This window comes from Rana temporaria, chromosome 3, assembly GCF_905171775.1.
Source record: "Rana temporaria chromosome 3, aRanTem1.1, whole genome shotgun sequence".
NCBI lineage: Eukaryota > Metazoa > Chordata > Amphibia > Anura > Ranidae > Rana > Rana temporaria.
The window spans coordinates 359,211,156-359,231,941 of record NC_053491.1 but is presented as its reverse complement, the minus strand read 5'-3'; the positions used below and the strand labels follow the sequence as shown (position 1 = coordinate 359,231,941).

General features: G+C 43.1%; 1 protein-coding gene across 2 annotated transcripts in view; it reads left to right on the top strand.

Moving 5' to 3' along the window:
* The window catches only part of LOC120932691 (sodium- and chloride-dependent betaine transporter-like), a 111,661-nt gene that overhangs the window by 11,368 nt on the left and 79,507 nt on the right, over positions 1–20,786 (top strand). The window contains exon 1 of one of the 2 annotated variants that reach the window (XM_040345254.1): positions 12,838–12,971. The exons of the other annotated variant lie outside the window; for it this stretch is intronic. The gene's annotated coding sequence lies outside the window, so the exon portion shown is untranslated. Of the gene's footprint in view, positions 1–12,837; positions 12,972–20,786 lie in introns of those variants that run through there. 2 annotated transcript variants of the gene reach the window in all.

Below are 20,786 nucleotides of genomic sequence, written 5' to 3'. Positions count from 1 at the left end.
GCACAGTAGTGAGAATGGGCCCCTAATGATTAAAGAGCTGCATTCATTTGTGTCTTTGATATCTTTCTTGAGTTCTGCTTTAGGGCTAGTTCACACCTAATGCTGTGACTGAAAAAAAGGAAACTGTGTGGTGCGCTGAATCTTTTATTGCACTGACCCCTCAGGCCTCGTACACACGACAGAGGAACTCGACGTGCCAAACACGTCGAGTTCCTCGTCGAGTTCAGGGATGAAGCCGCCGAGGAGCTCGGCGGGCCGCCTTCTCCCATAGAACAACGAGAAAATAGAGAACATGTTCTCTATTTTCTCGACGAGTTCCTCGACGGCTCGATCGGGCCAAAAGTGTACAGACGACAGAGTTTCTCGGCAGAATCCAGCTCTGACCGAGTTTCTCGCTGAATTCTGCCGAGAAACTCTGTCGTGTGTACGAGGCCTGACAGTAACTCATTGCACTGTAAACTGATGGCTGCCTGCGTGCTAAAATGGAGCACTCAGCATGTGGGCAGTGTAAACAAGCCTTAAACAAGCCTTAAACTTCAGCAAAGTGAGGAAATGTAGCACACGTGATATTGGGGCAAAGATACATTGTTTACATATACATGTTCCTGGAGGTCGTCTCGGTCATGTTCCATTTATCACACGTGAGGATTATGCTATTCCCCTCCATTGTGTCTGTTCCTGCCACACAGAATCACACATTGCAGGGTCACTTCTAATTTCCTCATTTGTCACCCAATTCAAACCGAAATCATGCTATTGTCAGTGGCTTGTGGCCTATTCCTCACCCCTCATCCTCCTTGTTGCCCCCCCTGACCCCTGGCTTTTCTTCTATCCAAAGCCTGACCTGCCTGACCTCTGGATGTTCACAGCTGTCTGCAACATTCTTTTAGGGCTTGTTTTTTTTCTCCATCAAAAACGCATGGAAAGTAGGTTATACGGTTTCCAATGGCATAGTTCACACCAGTGCAATCAGTTCCAGGGATTTCCAGTTCCAGAAAAAAAAGTAGAACATGCTATATTTTTCCTGCACTGGACTGTACTGGAACGCAGTAAAACATATCAACAATGCCCCGGAATGCACTGGAAGGCATCAAAAATGCACCAGACCCTAAGACCCCTTTCACACTGAAGTAGGGGTGCAACGGATCAAAAAACTCACGGATCTGATCGATCCTCGGATCAGGAGTCACCGATTGGATCTTTTTTCGGATCAGCAATAAAGAAAAATTTTCAAATGTACAGATAAAAAAGTAATCTCCTTAAAATGACCACACCGTATAAGCTTTGATCTCCATAAATGGTATCAACATTCCCTGCACTTATTGACAAAAACGGTGGCAAATTAAATAAAAGGATATTAAAAAAAAAGTTTGCCTACAAAGATTGAAGGATAGGTGCACTATTGTCTTCCAAAATCATACCATTTGTTGATTTAGTGCAAGCCTGTGGAAGAAAGCCAGGTATGTGCTTTGAATTATGTGCTTGCCTTTACCTAAATGATCATGAGACTGTGCTAAGTGTTGCCAACTTACTTGCCTTTTTAGAATTATAATGTAGTTGAGTCCCATCTTCTCCATCCAGTGTGCTTGCCAGAGCCCAGAGCACAGCGTGACATGGCTCCCCGCCTCAGCGCGCTGACTACAGAAGTCAACACGCTGAGGCAGGGAGGCGTGTCACGCTGTGCTCTGGGCTCTGGCAAGCACACTGGGTGGAGCAAAATGGCCGCCGCTCCGGAGCTAGGCCGAAGCCGGGGACTTTTTCTAGCCTCCGGAGCACTCCGCGGATCTTGGGGTGTGCCGATCCGAACGGGGTGACCCGTTCGGATCACGCATCGGTGACGATCCGTTGCACCCCTACACAGAAGCATATTGAAGGCGCTGTATCGTTAAAAATAGCGCCTGCAATCCGCCCTTAAACAGCTACTCCATTGTCTCCAGTGTGAAAGCCCTCGGGCTTTCACACTGGAGCGTTGCGCTAGCAGGACGGTAAAAAAAAGTCCTGCTAGCCACATCTTTGGAGCAGTGAAGGAGCGGTGTCTTTACCTCTCCTCCACCGCTGCTGCCCATTGAAATCAATGGGACAGTGTGGCTATACCGCCCGCAATGCGCTGCTACAGCAGCGCATTGCGGGCGGTTTTAACCTATTCTCGGCCGCGAGCGGGGGGTAAAATGCCCCACTAGCTGCCGAAATGCGACGCAAATCCGCCCATAGCATCGGCGGGAAATTTAGCAGAGCTTTACCGCCGACGCTATGGGCAGCTCAGTGTGAAAGGGGTCTACAGTAAAAAAAATACAAGAAAAAAAGCATCTGGAATGCATTCGGAAATGCATAAAAAATGCACCTGAACACGTCAACAACATGTTAAAAATGAGCATGCAGAAACGCATGCGCAACAGGTTTGGAGCACATTTTTGTGGTGTGAACCAGCCCTTACCATTCCTGTGCCATCAGAGCAACTACTGGCCTTATTACCAGGTGTTTTCCTCCTGAAAAGGATACTGTCTATAGGCCATGCATTAGCTGCTTAGTGATAGCCAAGATATTAGTCTTGTCGAGCTTTCACACAGGTGCCTCAGCTAAGTCGAATCCGCTTGCTCAGCTGGTGATCGCTCCACTGATCCCCACTGAGCAGGTGGATGACAGGTCCGACAGTCCCACACTTCTCTATGGGGCAATTGGATGGAAACGGACAACCTTTCCGTTTCCATCTGATCCGATCCACCAGACAGATGGGCAATCGGTCCACCACCCATCTGTTTTTGGCAGACAGGATTTGATGGCGGCAGTTGTTAGCGGACATGTGTCTACTGACATTCGCCACACCGTAGCAGAGACTGGAGGGTCCAATCAGGTCCGCCAAAAAAACTGACAGGCGGATCTGATCTGACAGCTCTGTGAAAGGGACCCAAGGGCTCTGGTTTCAGTTTCTCTCAGGGAGCATGCCTGTCTTCAGGTCACAAGTTCTCCTAGCAGTCAGGCAGGTCCTCACATTACATAGTGGTTAGTAGAGCTAAAGATTTGTATAATTAGCCCTGGTTCACACTGCCGCGACCTATCATGCGACTTGAATGTTCAAAGTTTCATGACAAGTTGCAACCCATTGGAATAGCTTTATCCGGTGCGACTCAAGAAAAAGGTTCCTGCGCTACTTTTGGTGTGGCTTCAATACGATCTGCATTGACTTTTGTTACAGAATTCGAATGCAAGCCACGATGAAGTCAAACAGGGATGTCGGATTGACATTGGCCTTGTGTTTTAGATCATTGTCATGTTGGAATGTCCAAGTACGTCCCATGCGCAGCTTCCTGGCTGATGAATGCAAATGTTCCTCCAGTATTTTTGAAAACATACTGCATTCATCTTGCCATCAATTTTGACCAAATTTCCTGTGCCTTTGTAGCTCACACATCCCCAAAACATCAGCGACCCACCTCCGTGTTTCACAGTAGGAATGGTGTACCTTTCATCATAGGCCTTGTTGACTCCTCTCCAAATGTAGCGTTTATGGTTGTGGCCAAAAAGCAACATTTTGGTCTCATCACTCCAAATGACTTATGACCTATGCCAGAAGGTTTGATGCTTGTCTCTGTGCTGTTTGGAGTATTATAAGCGGGATACATTGTGGCATTTGCATAGTAATGGCTTTCTTCTGGCAACTCGACCGTGCAGCCCATACCCATTTGATCATCACCCTGTGCGAAAGACCCAAGGTTACTTATAGGAGGGATCCCACACTAAAAAATAAAATAGCGCCAAGCAAATTAAAATGTATCAAAAAAGGTAATCCCTTATGCCTAATTCCTCTTAAAGGGATGTATAGATATAACAAGCCCTTATGTAAGACCTGTAATTTTGTAAAACATGGAATAAAGAGGTTTACGCACAAAGAAAAGATCTATCTTCTTGACAACTTCTACAACTGCTCACTGATTACGTTGTATATTGTCTCACATGTCCCCCCAAGATGCTGCATGTTGGTCGGACGACCCGTCCACTGAGACAATGCTTCGGTAAACACCGTCGCTTCGTGGAGGTGAGCTGTGATGAAAACAGCGTACCACGTCACTTTTTTTTTTTTTTTTTTTGTAGCATCATAGCCAGTCCACGATAGGCTTGTGGGTTTGGGTTAGAGAAGCCATACCCAGAGGTCTGTCTGAAGCCGAACGTTTCTCCAGATTATATGAACGTGAAACATTATGGATATATACTCTAGACACCCTTGCGCCTAATGGGCTTAACAAGGAATTGTAATTAAGCACTACTATTATATAACCCCTTTAATTATTAATCATTAATTTTTTGATTGTTAATCATCATTATTATTATTATTTTTAGTTTTAATTTTAATGACAATAATAATTTACATATCTACATTTTTATTCTTCCCCTCAGAATACATCGATTTTGTGCGTGTGTGTGTATATACATTTACCACACTTGGACATCCCCCCAACTCTTCTATTAATACATGTCAGTCAGCACTATAGTGATCTATTCTTGCTTTTATATATGTATCTTTATAATAATAATTTTTTACTATAATACATTGATTTATTTCTCTTGAACATCACTTCATGTACAATATTCATTTATTTAATCATTTGTGATCAACGGTTATAATACGATAATATAATGAAAATGTTATCTTCACCACTATCCAAGTTACCCCTCATTATATAATATATGATATATTTTATTATATTATTATTTATATCCATTTGGATCACTCTGATCTGATATATAATCCACCTTCTGTATATCGATCATTACATTCACCCTATGTACCTGTATATGAGCTATACTTTTATGAATCAATTGACCCTTGCCCCATCTACCTAATAGCGGTTTTGAATTCATATCACTAATTTTATAATTAAATTTGTTTTCATTTTTATTTATTTTAATCACTAATTTTATCCAGCATCCATTATGTGTGTGTGTAAACACATATATAATCTTTCAACCATTACTGATAATATATTAACAGTATTTGACTCTGCATAGTTTAATTATACTATTTGCTGTTCAGTATATTTGTCAAGCAATCAGCCAGCTGAAGTTCTCTGGGCAGAGCATTTGAATCTGGCCCTATCCTTTCCCCTAGTACACTTGAGAAAGGAGCGTGCATGCTCTATACGAGTCTTGCGCATGCTCTGAAATGCGCTGTGGTTCCCCGATCTCACTGACGTCATACACCCAGAAGCCCAGAAGCGCTGTTCCACAAGCAGACTATCATCATCTCTTCCATGGCAATAGCCAGCTTCCTCTCTGGCTCCTTGCAGCTCTCGCAGCCTGGACTCATGGTCTCTCAGGACACACTCTAGACCAGTGGTCTCCAAACAACGGCCCGTAGGACGGATTAACCCCTTCACTGCCAGTGTAATTTTCACAGTTATCAGTGCATTTTTATAGCACCGATCGCTGTAAAAATTATGCGGCCCTTTACATGCCTTTTTGCGTCCCTTGGGTCATTTTTCCTCCCCCTTATACAAGACACTATTCCTCCCACTAACATTAAAAATGGGGGCATGATCCCTGCTACTGACATCAACAACAGGCACTATTCCTCCCATTGACACCAACAACGGGGGACTATTCCTCCCACTGATACCAACGATGGGCCGCTATTCCTCCCATTCATACCAATGAAGGGGCATAATTCCTCCCACTCATACCAATGAAGGGGCACGATTCCTCCCACTCATACCAATGCTCATACCAATGTTGGGGTACGATTCTTCCCACTCATACCCATGCTGGGGTACGATTCCTCCCACTCATACCCATGCTGGGGTACGATTCCTCCCACTCATACCAATGCTGAGGTATGATTCCTCCCACTCATACCAATGCTGGGGCATAATTCCTCACACTCATGCCAATGCTGGGGTACGATTCCTCCCACTCATACCAATGATGGTGTACGATTCCTCCCTCTCATACTAATGATGCGGTACGATTCCTTCCAACGATACCAATGACGGCGTACAATTCCTCCCAACGATACCAATGATGGTGTACAATTCCTCCCAATGATACCAATGATGGGGTACAATTCCTCTCAACGATACCAATGATGGGGTACAATTCCTCCCAATATATACGTCCCCTTCAAGGAAGCGGCATTGTGGACGCGGGTGCCCGCCACAAGCTCCGTGAGTCCGACCGCGGGTCCCACAGACTTGATTGCCGCGATTGTCACACGGTGAGGAAGAATGGGTGTAAACAAGCATCTCCCCGCTCTGCCTAGTGACAATGACACTAATCAGCGCTTCCTGTAATGGAAAGCGGTGATCACTGTCTTGTCACACACATCCCATCCCTCCTACAGTAAGAATCACTCCCTAGGGCACACTTAACCCCTACAGCGCCACCTAGTGGTTAACCCCTTCACTGCCAGTGTCATTTTCACAGTAATCAGTGCATTTTTATAGCACCGGTCGCTGTAAAAATTACAATGGTCCCAAAAATGTGTCAACAGTGTCCGATGTGTCCGCCTTAATGTCACAGTCACGATAAAAATCGCTGATTGCCGCCATTACTAGTAAAAAAATAATAATAATAAAAATGCCATAAAACTATCCCCTATTTTGTAGACGCTATAACTTTTTAGCGCAAACCGATCAATAAACCCTCTTCCGATTTTTTTTTTACCAAAAATATGTAGAAGAATACATATAGGCCTAAACTGAGGAAAATAAATGTTTTTTATATATTTTGGGGGGGTATTTATTATAACAAAAAGTAAAGAATATAGAATTTTTTTCAAAATTGTCGCTCTATTTTTTTTTATAGCTCAAAAAATAAAAACTGCAGATGTGATCAAATACCACCAAAATAAAGCTCTATTTTTGTGGAAAAAAAGGACGTCAATTTTGTTTGGGAAGCCACGTTGCATGACTGCGCAATGTCAGTTAAAGCGACGCAGTCTCGAATTGAAAAATGTGGCCCGGTCTTTGAACAGCAAAATGGTCCGGAGCTTAAGTGGTTAAAAAACGCAGAGGTTATCTAATGCCACCAAAATAATCTCTATTTGGGAGAAAAAAATTGTATCAGTTTTATTTTGATACAGCGTCACACTACAGCGCAATTGTCAGGTAAAGTAATGCAGTGCCGTAGCGCAAAAAATGGCCTGGTCGTGAAGGGTGGTAAATCTTCTGGAGGTGAAGTGGTTGAAGAATGGGAGAGCAGGTAGATGTTTTCAGAGCTGTTAAAGATATAACCAACTGATGCTTCTTCTTCACCACAGAAGAGCAGCTAACGTGCATTGCCTTAGATAATTGAGGTGCCATTCAGTTCTTTGCAATGAGGTGCCATGTTAAATTTCCAGTGACCAGTATGAGAGAGTGAGAGCGATAACACTACATTTAACACACCTGCTCCCCATGCACACCTGAGACCTTGTAAAACGAACAAGCCATGTGACATCGGGGAGGGAAAATGGCTAATTGGGCCCAATTTGGACATTTTCACTCAGGGCCATATTCACTTTGATGGCAGCTGTTTAGACATTATTGGCTGTGTGTTGAGTTATTTTGAGGAGACAGCAAATTTACACTGTTATACAAGCTGTACACTCACTATTTGTAGCAAAGTGTAATTTCGTCAGTGTTGTCACATGAAAAGATATAATAAAATATTTACAAAAATGTGAGGGGTGTACTCACTTTTGTGAGGTACTGTATATATTTGAAATCGAGTCTTTATTATTTTTTGGCAATAACATGATGTGGGCAATTTTCTGCTAGTCACAGGCTCTGCCCCCCCCCCCTTCCAGCCTGTGTCTTAGAATAACAGGGAGGTGAAGCCACCAATAATATACATGTATTATCCCACCCCCATCATGTTCAGCTGGTTAGTGGGCATGGAGGAGAAGGGAGGGAGTGAGCTACCATTTACCACTGCGTATACACCCACATGTGTGACTCTAAAGGCACATGGGCTACTCAGATGTTTTAGAGAGTAAATGCTCAGCATAGAAACTCACTGAAAACTGAGCATGTGCAGAGTTGCCACCACAGCTGCAAAATCCCTAGCTGAATTGAGGAAATGGACAGAAGGTGAAGATAGAGAGCAGCAGGATTAACCATTTTATTTTGCAGAATACCGGAAACAAATTGCATAGTAACTGAGTGAGTAAAAACAGCATGTAATACACCATTAATTTATAGCCTTTATGATGTGGTTTAACTGCTTGCCGACCGCCCACCGTAGATTTACGACGGCAGGTCGGCTGCGCAAAATCACGTAATATTATGTGATTTTGCATTTCAGACAATAGGGGCGGGCCCCCTGGTGCCGATGCGCGTGCCCGGCAGGCGTGATCACCGCCAGTCACCCGCGATCGATCGTCAGGGGGAGAAATTACTGATCACATGTTCATACAATGTATGAACAGCGATCTGTCATTTCCCCTAGTCAGTCCCACCCCCCCTTCAGTTAGAACACACCTAGGGAACATAATTAACCCCTTCCTCGCCCCCTAGTGTTAACCCCTTCCCTGCCAGTGACATTTTTACAGTAATCAATGCATTTTTATAGCACTGATCGCTAAAAAAATGCCTATGGTCCCAAAAATTTGTCAAAAGTGTCTGAAGTGTCTGCCATAAGGTCGCAGTACCGATAAAAATTGCAGATCGCCGCAATTACTAGTAAAAAATGAATATTAATAAAAATGCCATAAAACTATCCCCTATTTTGTAGACGCTATAACTTTTGCGCAAACCAATCAATAAACGCTTATTGCGATTTTATTTATGAAAAATATGTAGAAGAATACGTATCAGCCTAAACTGAGGGAAAAAAAATGTTTTATATATTTTTGGGGGATATTTATTACAACAAAAAGTAAAAAATATTCATTTATTTTTCAAAATTTACGCTCTAGTTTTGTTTATAGCGCAAAAAATAAAACCCGAAGAGGTGATCAAATGCCACAAAAGAAAGCTCTATTTGTGTAAAAAAAAGGACGCCAATTTTGTTTGGGAGCCACGTCGCACGACCGCACAATTTTCAGTTAAAGCGACGCAGTGCCGAATCGCAAAAAGTGGCCCGGTCATTGACCAGCAAAATGGTCCGTGGCTGAAGTGGTTAAGTGACACTTTATGTTGTCACCAGGGCAGGAAGAAAAAGGAAATCTCACTGTGAAGAAAAGTTAAAGTGTTACTAAACCCAGAACCTGCATTTATTATATCGGTACACAGAACATAGAAATGCAATTATTTTAGTAAATATAAACTGCTAAATACCCTTTCTCATCAGCAGTATATGCACAAGGAGAGTATTCCTCTAAGTGGGACTTTGGAAGGTAATCCTCCTCTGAGAGTCAAGGCGTAATGGTATAGATTAAAGTTATTTATTTTGATAACAGTAGATAAAACAATCTAAAGTACAAAAAAAGGGAAGGGTACAGGATGCATTGAAAACGATGAGTACAAACATGCAATACTTTGAGGTACAATCATTGCTCTGTTATATAAATCAAACCCAACAGAGAAGACCCGACGCGTTTTGAGTTTAACCGATAGTTCTCTTCTTCAGGGGAATGTGATTGAACCCAAAAAGGAAAATATGTCTATAATTAAAAAAACAATTGTAAGCATATAGTGTTATGGAAAAATTGAAAACATGTGTATTCACATAATTTTTATATTTACACTTACCATAGAGAATTGGGGGATATAATGCTGCTGTCTTGGATCATTCGGTCCGGGACCCAGAAGCCAGGCACATCCAGAGGAGACCCTTGAGCCCAGGAAGATTTTCCACAGAGGGCGTCGGGACCCAACCCGTATGACATGAAGAACATGAAGTTGCCCAGGAAGAGGGAGGGAAGAAGAGGGGGGGGGCACACAGCAGTGTGTGACCCGATGTCCTGCCCTAAAAAAAGACATAAAACATCTGAAGCTCTAAGGGTGCAACTGCATCAGGTACGGTGCAAAATGAAGGAAGGATTTCTGGACAGCCGCACTCCAAAACTTGTTGCTTTTATTGTAAAACAGAAAACACAGGATACATCAGCCCTCAAAATTTCCACTCGCCTACTAGCATTTGGCGAGTGTATTTAAGCTGGGGGCGAGTGATGACAGGGCTGCATGACCAATCTCCCTCCAATCTGTGCCTACACTTAGAGTCCCGATGAGATTGGCGGCCGAAGAGGAAAGGTGCATGCTCGGGAAAAGTAGTCTGGTGAGCCGCGCACAGGCAGAGTAGTACACAGGTGCTCTCCTTACAATTCTCATTAAGCCATGGGACCCAACAGTATGACCTCTCTGAGCCTGCCCCCCTCCCCCGGGCCCTGACCAATGTAGCTGGAGAGCAGAAAGTAATGAGTGAGGTGGAGGATTGCAAAAATTACCACTCCGGTGCAGCGCTCATTGAAAGTTGCCCTGACATGAGAGCGGCAGCCTTCTAGTTTGTGCAGTTTTCTTCTCCTTGTGCTCTATGTAAGTGTCCAACAGTTTAGCCTGAGCACTGTGAACAGACTGGTCTCAATGTGTGCTGTGCGCTGTCAGTGTGTGCTGTGCTATGGTGTCAATGGCTGTGCAGTTGTGTGGATCTCAGCGCTGGATTGTACTCCCTCCCGCTTTGCTGCAGCTCTTCTCCTCTCTGCCAGCCGGAATAAAAGGGGAAGTGGGGACATGCAAGCGTGGAGCCGCACACACAGGCTCCTGATGATGAGATGAATGGGAGAGAGAGAGAGAGGATGGATGGGAGTTGCAGAGGAGACAGCAAGAGAATGGGGAAGAGACCCAGTTCTAGTGCCCTGTCCCTCTGGTCTGCCCCCAGTGCCCTGTCCCTCTGGTCTGCCCCCAGTGCCCTGTCCCTCTGGTCTGCCCCCAGTGCCCTGTCCCATTTTGTTAAAGTTGTTGTTGGTAATATTTAATTTTGTAACTTGATTCTGCATAAAACATTGTCATTCCATGAGATAATCTATGAGGGCGTGTTTACGGGTGCAATTAGGCACAGGGCAGTGTATGAATTAGGTGGGGCAACTGGTGGCGAGTAACTCTTGAAGCCTGGCTAGTAGCTCAGGACTTGAAATTTTGAGCCCTGGGATACATGCCACAGCAAACAGGGTACAAGTTGACGCGTTTCACACCAAACCTTAGTGCTTAATCATAGCTATGCATCAGGTACGGTGATGCAGTTATATGAGACTAATAGTGACAGGCATTGATTCAAAATGCCCCAAAATATGTCTGTATGAGTAGGGCCTACCTTCATTGCCAGATATTTCCAGGTGAGATAAAGGGAACAGCAGCTCAGCATGGTCTGGACGCGTTAAATATGTTGGGGGTGGGACGGGTGAACCAATTGTGTGGATGGTAGGAGGAGTGGCTTGGAGTCCGTGGGCGCCCCCCCGAGTCCCTGGCACGTAAAATCGCCTCCGACTGCACCCTTGCATTTCTTGTTGCATTCTTTGTAAAGTTTGAATGCTGATGATGATCCCTCAGCCTTGTATTTTTTGAAGGCCTTCTCCTTCTCCTTTGCTTTTATATGCATTCTTACTTTGGAGTTAAGCCACCCAGGACTTTTGTTTGCGCTTTTAAATTTATTTCCCAATGGGATGGACTGGCTAATGCCCTATTTAATATGCTCTTAAAGCAAGCCAGTCTCTCCTCCATGTTCTTTGTTCTCATTTTATCCCAATTAATATCTTCACATTTTTCATAGTTTAGGGAAGCTCTTTTGAAATTCATTGTCTTTATATTCCCCTTATGTTTCCTATTTGTGTGATTTATACTGAAGCTAATTGACCTGTGATCGCAGTTTCCTAAATTGCCCCGTATTTCCACATCCGTAATCAGGTCTGTATTGTTGGTAATCAATAGGTCTAGTAAGGCTTTGTTTATATTTGGCGCATCCACCATCTGACCCATGTAATTGTCCTGTGAGCCTTAGACGAATGCGTGGTTCCTTCCGCCATGTCTATGTCTGGATAATTAAAATCCCCCATTATGATAACACTTCACATCCTTGCTGCTAATCCAAATTGTGATAGGAGGTCGGTCCCCCCTCCTCCCCTAGGTTAGGGGGCCTATAGCATACTCCTAGTATTACTTTCCCCTTACATTGTTGCTATGGCAGTATGTTTAAGATCGTTGTCTTGCTGCCACCAACATGGTGGAAATGGTGTGTTCAGGGTGGTGTGCAGTGTTAGTTTTCTGCCACACATAGCATTTTGCTTTTAGGCCAAAAAGTTTAATTTTGGTCTCATAAAGGGGGCTGAATACAAATGCACGCCACACTTTCACATATTTATTTATAAAATATTTTGAAAACCATATATCAGTTTTCTTCCACTTCACAATTATGTGCCACTTTGTGTTGGTCTATCACATAAAATCGCAATGAAATACATTTACGTTTCTGGTTGTAACCTGACGAAATATGGAAATTTTCAAGGGGTATGAATACTTTTTCAAAGGACTGTACCTTTCATTACGACTTTTCTTTCAATGCAAACATGGATTTACTGATTATTGCAAGAGAAAGCATACTTTAAAAAATATATATATATTTGGGTTTGTCACAGGTTCAGCAATTGAATTCAGATAGAAATGTCAGGGCGTCTAGCATTGTGCATTGAGTCTGACGATGGTGGCTCACACATGCAGGGAGCACTCTCTGCGACAGGAATGATCCGATCCATACAGTGGCATAGCAGTATTCATAGCAGCCTACCTATTTAACATTTTTGCTGTTGTGCTACATGATTCCTAGTTGTGTCTTTGCATCCATAGTGTGTTGTAATCGCCTCTCTATAACCTCTTAATTAGATGCGCCATATCTCCCTCCTCCTCCCTCCCTCCCACCCCCTCTGCTTCGTTTAATAGTCAGTACAGGGATCCCAAAGGCTGTGGAAGTGGAAGCAGTGCTGGATCCTGTGTCAATGTGACATTTCTCTGTGTGCATCCCATCCTGTGACTCCTGGAACCGTGTCACTGTACCTGGACTCGTCCTCTGAGGTAAGTGACGGTTAAAGTTCACCGACGAGTTCTGAAAGTTTTACTTTCACAGACGTGAGCTATATTTGTTCGTGGGAATTTTTTTTTGCAAATGCCCTGAAGGAGGACATGCATACCTGAGAAATTTAAATGTTTAAACGTTTGCAGTTTTATTTGGCATTTTTTGGGTGTGTGCTTTTTTGCATGCTTTTTTGTGAGCGACCGTGTTTTTGATGTATTTAAATGTAATTTAAATGTACTATGATTTTTATTTTTTTTGTGGTCATGCACCTACTTGCTCCATCATTTATTAAAATACAAGGCACACTTATTCCGCGTACACACGATCATTTTTCGGCATGAAAAAAACGTTGTTTTAAAAAAATGTAATTTAAAATGATCGTGTGTGGGCTTCACATCATTTTTCGGGTTCTGAAAAACGACCAAAAAAAAAATTCGAACATTTTTTAACAAAGTTTTAAACTATGTTGTTTTTCGGGTTATAAAAAATCGTGTGTGGGCTAAAACAACGTTAAAAACCCGCGCATGCTCAGAAGCAAGTTATGAGACGGGAGCGCTCGTTCTGGTAAAACTATCGTTCATAATAGAGTAAGCACATTCATCACGCTGTAACAGACAGAAAATCGCAGATCGTCTTTTACTAACACGGAATCAGCTAAAGCAGCCCCAAGGGTGGCGTCATCCGAATGGAACTTCCCCTTTATAGTGCCGCCGTACGTGTTATACGTCACCACGCTTTGCTAGAGCATTTTTTTAAAACGATGGTATGTGGGCAACGTCGTTTTATTGATGAAGTTGGAAAAACTTTGTTTTTTCTACATGCTGAAAAACACTGTTTTTTTTAATGCCGAAAAATGATCGTGTGTACGCGGCATTATACGTTGGGTCTCTATGCTGCAGCACGCAGAACTCTTCAAAAACGCAGTGTCCCAAAGTGCATCAGTGTGCAGATATGACTACGTCTGGTTCTAGTGCATCTTTGAGGCTGGGTTCACACATATGCCAACTGGATGTGGGTTTCACTGCATCCAATTTGCATGACATATGAGTGTGATCAGCTCTTAATGGACCCGGTTCACACATGCCTGCGGCAGCCACAGTCCGGATTGAAAAATGGTCCTGTGCGTGTTTGTGTTCGATTTAGGTGCAAATTCAGGTCAACATTTTGACCTGATTCGCACTTGAACTAGTGAACAGACACGCACCGGACCCCAGGCACAAACCCGCGCCTGCACATGTGTGAACCCAGCCTTAAGCTTTGGAAAATCCAGGTAAAATCAGTGCTAGATACTAGTACAACTGCTAAAAGTGTTTTCACTAAGGATCTTTTAATAAACATGTGCTCTAGTCCCTTGAGAATAAATGTTTATTTATATGGGGTGGAGGGGAGTCGGACAACAAGTTTGGGGACAACAGTGAAGCCAATACATTTTATGCCCAACATTGGGGGATGTCTATGAAAGCATATGCACTGATGATCAAAATTTTACCAATAGCCACTAAAGATTTTGTGGTTGCAAATTTATGGTTCTGGTTGCTGTTGTTGAAGGATTATCTGATTGTGTTTGCAAGGATCAGAAAACACAAAAAAAAAAATGCATTAAAATTTGCAGTCACCTTTGGCATGCCACTGTATGCAAGGGGTAAACTCAGTCTAAAAACTTGATTTTCAAGGTAGGAAATAACAAGGGTGACCAAAGGTCTGCATAACAAATCATTAAAATTATTAATTTGACAGCTGTAACCAGTGTACAAAATAATAAGCGTAGCAATTGTCGTGTTATTAATACAGCGAATGCTTCTACCACCTGAATTTCATCAGGAACAGATGTTGAATTGATGCCTGAGCAATGCTCAATCTGGTAAGTGGGCAAGTTGTTCAGCTTGTGTTTTTAAATGCAGCGAGCAATGCGATTGTGTGCCATTCTGTGCACAAAAAAGGACATAAATATGCCCCAAATAGTCAACTGGAGTAGCTGGCAAAGTTAATTGATTCAATTTATTATTCGGAACTGCATGTGCGGCGACGTCTAAGGAAGAATGTTTGCTTTAGACCCCTTTCACACTGGGGCGGTTTGCTAGACACTGGAGCAGTGCACTAGCAGGACCACTCCAAAAGTCCTGCTAGCTGCATCTTTGGAGCGGTGAAGGAGCGGTGTGTTTACAGTTCCTCCACCGCTTCTTCCAATTGAAAGCACTGGGAAACCGCAGCTATACTGCCGGTGATGCGCTTCCGCAGAGGCGCATCGCCGACGGTATTAACCCTTTTTCGGCCACTAGAGCAGGGGGGGGGGGGGGGGGGGCGGTAAACCGCACTGCTAGCGTCCGAATACCGTCGCAATTCCGACGGTAAAGCGCCGATAAAAATAGCGGCGCTTTACCACCTCTGCACCTCCCGCCCCAGTGTAAAAGGGGCCTTAGCGACAAGGGTGAGACAGGGAAGATGATGTGTGCTACCAGTCAGTGGCGGCCCGTTCGCCCCCCTAATCTACATGCGAGTCACTGGATGCATGGATTGCAATTGGGGGGAGTTTGAAGCACATGATTAGAGGCTTCAAAAAAGGGTGGGCTCGGGGTGCAGAGTACTGCGCTCTAAACCCACCCTGTTGTGTGACAATAGCGAATGAATATTTTCTATCACACTGATTTTCCTCCTCTGCGCCAATCAGGAAATGGGCAAGACCCGTCTCCCGATTGGCCAAAAGTAGAAGCCATTCTATTGGCCATGGAGAAGCGCGGGAAGCCTGAGCGACGGAGCCGGGACACGGAGGAAACCATCTCCACCACAGGGTGCATGTTGAAGCAACGGAAGGGGGGGGGGTCCGTGGTCAGGTCCGTCTGCTGCCCCCCCGACCGATGGAGCACCAGCCGCAACTGTGTCCTACTTCTTGCTGTTTATGAATAAAGCTAAGGTCGCTCTTGCGTTTAAAGGGTAACTCCACTTTCATGAGAAAAAAAATTGCAAATAAAAAAAAAAATGATATAGCAATTGTGAATCAAGTCATATTGTAGTGAATGTTATTAAAAATTACCTTTTCTTTTCAATCTGCAGCGCTGTAATCTTCTGTAAAATGCAATGCAATATGGCTACCTGGAACTGTTCCATACACAAAATGTGTACAGAACGTCCCCCAGAAACATAATTTCCAGCTTGTGTGATTGGTTCACTGATTTTCCCAGAAGTCTATACTAAGATACAAGTCAGATTTTTGGCATCCCCTGCAACAAAAATGTTTTATAAATGGTTTTCAATTCTTTTTACAAATTAATATGTGAAAAGTGTGGCGTGCATTTGTATTCAGCCCCCTGAGTCAATGCTTTGTAGAACCACCTTTCTCTGCAATTACAGCTGCAAGTCTTTTTGGGAATGTCTCTATAAAGTGATATTTTTGCTTATTATTTTTTGCAAAATAGCTCAAGCTCTGTCAGATTGGATGGAGAGCATCTGTGTACAGCAATTTTTAAGTCTTGCCACAGATTATTATTGGATTTAGGTCTGGACTTTGACTGGGCAATTCCAACACATGAATATGCTTTTGATCTAAACCATTCCATTGTAGCTCTGGCTGTATGTTAAGGGTCGTTGTCCTGCTGGAAGGTGAACCTCCACCCCAGTCTCAAGTCTTTTGCAGACTCTAACAGGTTTTCTTCTAAGATTGCCCTGTATTTGGCTTCATCAATCTTCCCATCAATTCTGACCAGCTGACCTGTTGAAGAAAAGCATCCCCATAACATGATGCTGCCACCCCCATGTTTTATGGTGGGGACGTTGTGTTCAAGGTGATGTGAAAATGTAGAAAATTTCAAGGGGTGTGAATACTTTTTCAAAAGCACTGTATTTACTAAAATGGGAGAGTGCAAAATCTGGTGCAGCTGTGCATGGTAGCCAATCAGTTTCCATCTTTAGCTTGATCAATTCAATCGTTTGTTACCCAACACTTCATATTCCTGATACATGCCTGCTGTACTATGTACTCGTATGAAAAAGTATTCTGTTTACTTTGTATGCTTCCTTTGTGTGAAATCCCTGGTGTTCCTACCAGTCCCTCAGGTTTCCTATTAAAAACTGACCACACTAAGCAGAAGAGCACAGCATGTTCAGTTCTCTAGCTAGGAGTATGCTTTCCTCCAATGATCAGGCTTGTCCTGACACGTCCCCGCTGCATAGCCATTCACTGGTAAGCTCAGTGTGCTGCTGCTTCTTCTCCCCCAGCTCGTATGCAACTGAAAACAGAGGCAATGCAATCACTTAAAAAAGGTATTTATACTTTTTTTTATATCTATACAAAAATGTTTTGCATTCCATTCCAATTTTAAACTGAATGGGTTGTTTTACAAGGTGATCATTTACAATCACTTTAACTTTTGACAAAGAAACCTGGAAGCTGATTGATATTCAGAGCTACACCAGATTTTGCACGCTCCAGTTTTAGTAAATCAACCCCATACTGTGTTGTAGGGTGCTACATTGTTATAAAAGAACAATGCAAAAAAAAAAAATGTATTCATTGTACTGCATTGGCAGTTTATTCATAAGAGATGTCAGGTAAAAACAATATGTCCTCAGACATTTCTTAATTTGAAAATGGCTGGTTTTGCACTGCTGGCCAATATGACTATCTCATGGCATCTTACCTTGTGTAGTCACACAAGTGTGTTTAGTGTAATGCAGTGGGACAAGGCAAGGTAGCAACACACACAGTCCTGGTGCCAGGGACTGCTGAAGATTCTCTAACCTTCCAGATACTTTTGTACCCAGAGAATGCTCGTTTGGAGCTGGAGCTGTCCCATCGTTACACAGTACAATAGCATAAAACAATCCAAATTGTAGACTGTCATCTAATATCTTAACAGTTGGGGACATGTGAACATTTTTCAAAAAATTATGGACCTCTCTGAGTTCTCTCCTCCTTTTTTGGCATACCAGAGTAGAGCAAGGTACTTCTTCTTGTAAAAAAAAAAAAAATAGTAGAGCAAGGTAAGAACAACTACCGTGATGTGGTAGAAGGGGCAGGGCACATACAAGGTCATACAGTACATTTACAGTACAGTTAACTGTTCTCTGAGGCCTCGTACACACAACAGTTTTCCTCGACAGAATCCATCAAGAAACTTGGTGGCAGAGCTTTTTTGTCAAGGAAAACGGTCGTGTGTTTGTTTTTCATCGAGGAAACTGTCGAGGATCTCGACGAGAAAAAAAGAGAACAAGTTCTCTTTTTCCTCAACTGGAGTCTCAATTTCCTCGTCAGGTTCCTCGTCGGGCTGGTTTTACGAGAAACACGTTCGTGTGTATGCTATAAGAAACCCGCGCATGCTCAGAATAAAGTATGAGACGGGAGCGCACCTTCGGTAAAAGTAGCGTTTGTAATGGAGATAGCACATTTGTCACGCTGTAACAGACTGAAAAGTGCAAATTGTCTCTTACCAAACTTTTACTTAACACGCAGTAACATGAGATTATCAAAAGCAGCCCCAAGGGTTGTGCCAGTGGAATCGAACTTCCCCTGCCATTGTATGTGTTGTACGTCACCACGTTTGAGAATAGGGAGATTTGGTCTTGACAGTGTGTACGCAAAGAAAGCTTGTCAAGTTTCTCCACAAGCCTGACAAGGAACTCGTCGAGGAAAACGATGTTTCATTTACGACGAGTTCCTTGGTCGTGTGTACGAGGCCTAATGCAAGGAAACTGGTAACTGGTATGGCTCAGGCAAATAATATAGCACTCCTGTAGGTTTTTGGGGGTACTGCAGTAATAGGAGAATATACATCTTTTTTTTGTTCACAAGAAAAGGAGAATATACATCTTAGGCCTCGTACACACGACCGAGTTTCTCGGCAAACACCAGCAAGAAACTTGCTGGGAGATATTTTTTTGCCGAGGAAATCGGTTGTGTGTACATTTTCGTTGAGGTAACTGTCGAGAAACTCGACGAGCCAAAAAGAAAGCATGTTCTCTATTTCCTTGACGGGAATGGAGAAAATTGGCTTGTCGAGTTTCTCGACGGCTTCACAAGGAACTCGACGAGCAAAACGATGTGTTTCGCCCGTCGAGTTTCTCGGTCGTGTGTACGAGGCCTTACTGTTCTACTTCATGGGAAGTTTTATGGAGTTTGTTAAAGACCTCCCAGTGCTTTAGAGGAGGTGAAGACTGAAAGAGGAGGTGAGGACTGAAAGAGGAGGTGAAGACTGAGCTCCTTGCACAGATGGAAATGGCTGCAAGGGCTGGGACAGTAATAATAATGGGGGATTTTATCTACCGGAAATTGACTGGGGTAATGGCACTGCTGGGACAGTTAAAGGGCAAAAATTTATAAACCTATTACAAAACAATTTTATGGTCCAGTTTATTAAGGCCCTGATTAGGAATGATGCTCTACTGGACCTGGTAATCTCAAACCATGCAGAGCTTATTACCAATATTCATATAAAAGAACTACTGGCTAGCAGTGACCATAACATGAATTCATGTAATGTTAGCTGTAAGCAACAAACACATATGGAAAAGTTAAAAACACTTATAGTGGTTGTAAACTCTGTACAACCACTTTTACCTACAGGTAAGCCTAGATTAAGGCTCACCTGTAGGTGCTGGAAATATCTCCTAAACCTCCACGGTTTAGGAGATATTTACAATAGAATTCATCTCCTCATACACCTTGAAAAGCAAAAACCTGCTGCTACTCTGGGACTTCAACCTCTGGGCTAACTCAACCCATGACCCCATCTCCAACGCCTGCATCGACCAACTAGAAAAACTAGGTCTGCAGCAACTGATAAATACTCCCACACATGTGTCAGGTCACATTCTTGACCTCATCTTCAAACAAAATATGGACATCAACACTCTGGACAACAGGCCTTTACCATGGACGAACCACCACGCCATCAAATTTATATTACCACCAACACCATCCTCCAAAAACCAAAACTCTCAACAACAATACACTGGGCAAGATCACAGAAGAAACGACACTCCGAACTCCTCAAAACCACACAATCGACCAAAATAGAAGTACCAAATCAAAACCACTCAACAGAACAAAAACTCAACGCCTTAAACAAAGCATTACTACAAACAGCAGACATAGTCGCTCCAAAACGCAGAGCTCTTATCCGGAAAAACAACTTGGGCTGGTTTAACGACACTCTTAAGCCCCATACACACCATCAGATTATCTGCAGATTTTTGTCTTCAGATTTACCAAAACCATATAATAGGAGGTCAAACCTTAAAAGTTTCAATTTGTATGCAATCAGGCAGGCCCTTGTACTACATGGTTTTGGTAAATCTGAAGACAAAAATCTGCAGATAATCTGATGGTGTGTATGGGGCTTTACTCTACTGAAACAAGAACGCAGAAGAGCGGAAGGAGCCTGGAGGAGAAACCCATCAAAAGAAAATCACACAAACTACAAAGCCCTCCAAGAGATCACCACAAAGCGATCTTTAAAGCAAAAAAAGAACACTTCTCAAACACCATCTCAAAAGCCCTAAACCGTCCGCGGTAACTATTCAAACTAGTCGCTCAGACTATGAACCTCACCTGCTTAGAGCCCCCAGGAAGCGAAACTCCAGAATTCTGTAATGAACTATCTGATTTTTTTATTGACAAAATTTAAAAAAAATGTGTTATAATTCAACAGAAAAAAACAACCAACCCCATTCAGACAGAAGAAATCAACACAAATAGTCTGCCATCAACGTATTTTTCCGCTGGTCCCAATTACCATCGACACCACCAAAAACATCATCAGAAGTCTCCAAGACAACACTTCACCTAATGACATCATTTCTACAAAACTCTTGAAAGAATG